Consider the following 3,844-nt stretch of genomic DNA (forward strand, 5'->3'; position numbering starts at 1 on the left):
TAGATAGATAGATAGATAGATAGATAGATAGATGAAAATACGGCCTCCTGCCTTGGCTCTGAGTTGGAGCTGGGTATTCGCCATTGCCACCTGTAATTTCATTAAAGTCCATAACGAAATACAGGTATTCCATATATATATACACACACACACACGTATTTTCTCGTGTGTGTGTGTATGTGTGTGTGTGTCAGTCTATCTGTCTGGAATTCCTGTATACGTGTGTCTGTGTGTGTGTGTGTGTGTGTATCTCCAAAATCCCAAACACTTCTGATCCCCAGCATTTCAGGTAAGGGAAACTCAGTCTGTGATGGTGGTGATGATGATGATGATGATGATGATGATGATGATGATGATGATGATGATGATGATGTAAAAGAAGGAAAGCCCCCCCCCCCAGCTCCAACTCAGATCCAAGGCAGGAGGCCCTTTCCAGGCACTGACTCCTCCACTCCAGCAACTGGAGCCTCCCTCTGAATTATTTACTTCCCCTCAGCTAGCAACCCGGCTGCTCCCTAAGTGCGTCAAGCCCACCATTTTCCCCTTGAGCAGCAAGGCTTGGGGAAACTACTCCTCCCACAACCCCTAGCGGCCCTCCCCCGCGCTCCTCCTTGGGAGTTGGAGTCCCCCGCTCCCTCCCAGCCCTTGGCCAGGCGGCGGAGAGGACTCCATTTCCCAGCATCCCTCTGGGCCTGGCTTGCTCTCCATCTCCTCCTCCTCCTCCTCCTCCAGCTGGCTCCTAGGCTGTTATTGTTGTTGCTGAAAGGTTAGTGGAACAGCTGTTTGCTCTCTGGGTAAGAGACGTCTTCTGTATTGGGGAAGGGGAAAACTTTGGAGTTTTCCTGGCTCTCAGTGGAAGGGGATGGAAGGAGGAGAGGATTTGGGGGGGGGGGTTGTTTTGTTTTTATGGTGGGGGGGAATGAACCCCCATCCCTTTAATTCAGGAGAATTAAATCACCTGCAGTTTTTGCTGGAGCAAATTTAAAAAAGGGGGTGGCAGCCATTTGCACTGACTTCCACCCCACTTTACATGGGGAGGAATGTGTTTATAGGGTTAAGAGGAGATAAAAATTATAGACACATATATGAGAAGCTACAAGATTATATATATATATATATATATATATATATATATATATATATAGTTTCTCTGTGTGTATATATACAGAAATTCCATATGAATACAGATATTCTAAAGATTAAGACCTGTGCCTTCTTTGCAGGCCTTCAATCTGGTTTGCAACAGGGCCTCAAAGCAGGAGAGCAACCCCTTTTCTGCATTTAAATATAGTTCTTTAGTTAGTCCTTCCTAACTACTTTTTTTGTTTTACTTCTCTGGTTGTAGGATTCAAAGACCTGTCCCTGTTAATCTGGGAAATCAATATACAAAGGGATCTTGGAGCACCTCTGAGGCTAAGGTCAGAAACACACTGCAGAAATAATCCAGTTTGAGACCGTTTTAACTGCTCTGGCTCAGTGCTAGCAAATCCTGGGAATTGTAGTTTATTGTGGCACCAGAGCACTCTCTGACTTAGAAGGCTCAATGTCTCATAAAACTGCAGTTCCCAGAATTCCCTACTACTGACCCAGGACAGTAAAAGCGGTCTTAAACTGGGTTGTTTCTGCACCAAGTTTTGGACCTAAGAAAGGGTTTGAGAACCTCCTCCTCCTCCTCCTCCTTCTTCTTCTTTTTTGCTGCATCCGCACCACTGAGATAATCCAGTTTGACACTGCTTTAACTGCCATGGCGCAACACTATGGAATCCTGGGATTTTTAGTTTTGTGAGACATTTAGCTTTCTCTGTCAGAATTCTGGTGCCACAACAAACTACAGTTCCCAGAATTGTATAGCATTGAACCATGGCTGCTAAAGCATTGTCAAACTGGATTATTTCTGCGGTACAAGTGTAGCAAAAAAGTCTTAAATTATTATTATTATTATTATTATTATTATTATTACTATTATTATTATTATTTTCTTATATCCCACCTTTCTCCCAATATAGGGACTCAAGGCTGTAGGTTTTGAAATGGCTCCGCATTTCAGCAAAACACCAAATCTTTTTTTAGCCAATACTTTAACCAGAGAAGTCACTTCTAGGTTGCATCCACTTCACGGAAATAATCCAGTCTGACACTGCTTTAACTGTCTGCCATGGACCAGTGCTATGGAATTCTGGGAGTTGTAATTTTCAGAGACATTTAGTCCTTCTCTGTCAGAGAGTTCTGGTGCCACAACAAACTACAGTTTCCAGAATTTCGTAGTGTTGAGCCATGGCTGTTCAAGTGGTATCAAACTCTTTCACTCTTGTAAACTGTTTAAAATAGTTTCAAACTGGATTATTTCTGCAGTGGGGATGGAGCCTTTGAGGCTAGTGTCAAAAGTGATGCAAGAATAGATCCCTTTGCCTATTTTTTCTTCTGTCTCCCCTTTTGGTCAATAGACACAAACACATATAGAGAGAGACCTGCAGACTTGGCCAGTTCTAACACAACCGCAAATCTCTTCTCTTCTGCCCCTTCTTCACACCTTTTTGTGCCTGCAATTTTTCATTCCACTCTTTCTTGTCTCTCCGCTTAGCCAACTCAGCTACTCCTGAATATGTATGTCTCTGCTATTGTTTCTCAGCTGAGGCCTACCCACTCATCCACACACAGAGAGAGACATACACACAAAAGCATAAATGCAAATAAGAAATGTGAGGCCTGTGCGAGAGCTGACTTGTGTTTATAATCTGAGAAAGAGAGGAGAGAGCGAGCATAATGACGTTTGTTATTTCTCGAATACCAGTTTCCTTTGTTTGGCATAAAGGCCTAAGCTTGGACAGGAGGATATTTCTCTTCTCTTTTTTTCCCAATAGGCGAATGATAGCCATTTTCCAAAACAAGGAGGGGATTTCAAAGCCTTCCCCTTTCACCGACATTGCAACATGGGCCATTCCCTCCTATAAACCAGGGTGATGAGTGGCTTGCGTAAGAGGAGAGGCACTCAGGTTTTTGTCTGGATGCTTCCCACGCTCCTGTCGATTTTGATGGAGAGATCTAATTGCGCCTGTGTTTTTGTTTTTTGACTGCACCCCAACTCAAAGACATGCCTGGGCTCTTCCTTGGGCTCCCAATGGTGTGCCACTTGGAAGAAATCCCATCCAACTTCCTACCCTCTTCAGCAGAATGGAATCTGGCTTGTTGATGCTGCCAGGGTTTCGTTTACCTTATGGCTTGGTTACCCGGGGCATTTTAGGAAAAGCTCGCATTGCCTTGGCATGTTGTGCCGATTAGGAGGCGTCTGGTACAGGCCTCAAAGTTTCATAACAGACTTTCCCTGTGAGGTATGTTTACAGCATTTGGGGGTTTATTTTTTTTTTAGTTTAGGAAAAGGTGAAGCGTGAGGTGGACTTCTGCAGTTATGCCTGCTGAGTATGGACAAACTGCATTTCCCAGAATTGCATAGCACTGGGCCATCTTTCTTTAGCAATTACTTTAACCAGAGAAGTTACTTCTGGGCTGCATCCCTGCAGAAATTATCCAGTCTGACACTGTTTTAACTGCCATGGATCAATACTACGGAATTCTGGGAGTTGTAATTTTCAGAGACATTTAGCCCATCTCTATCAGAGAGCTCTTGTGCCACAACAAACTACAGTTTTCGGAATTGCATAGCATTGAACCATGGCAGTTCAAGTGGTGTCAAACTCTTCCGCTCTTTTAGCTTTTAAAAATAGTTTCAAACTGGATTATTTCTACTGTGGCAGTGCAGCCTTTGGCAGGTTATAGACCGCTGCTTTGAGGCGGTCTCCCTATGAAGACACACCCAACTAAAGGTGGTGGCAGGTTTGGGTGTGCA

General features: G+C 43.9%; 1 protein-coding gene and 1 long non-coding RNA gene across 2 annotated transcripts in view; one reads left to right on the plus strand and one right to left on the minus strand.

The window, feature by feature from the left end:
* The window catches only part of LOC121923854, a 92,983-nt gene that overhangs the window by 61,771 nt on the left and 27,368 nt on the right, over positions 1-3,844 (minus strand). The gene's annotated exons all lie outside the window — the stretch shown is intronic.
* The window catches only part of CALCOCO1 (calcium binding and coiled-coil domain 1), a 338,287-nt gene continuing 335,188 nt past the window's right edge, over positions 746-3,844 (plus strand). The window contains exon 1 of the mRNA XM_042454706.1: positions 746-794. The gene's annotated coding sequence lies outside the window, so the exon portion shown is untranslated. The remainder of the gene's footprint in view (positions 795-3,844) is intronic.

The sequence above is a fragment of the Sceloporus undulatus genome, chromosome 2 (assembly GCF_019175285.1).
Source record: "Sceloporus undulatus isolate JIND9_A2432 ecotype Alabama chromosome 2, SceUnd_v1.1, whole genome shotgun sequence".
Lineage (NCBI taxonomy): Eukaryota > Metazoa > Chordata > Lepidosauria > Squamata > Phrynosomatidae > Sceloporus > Sceloporus undulatus.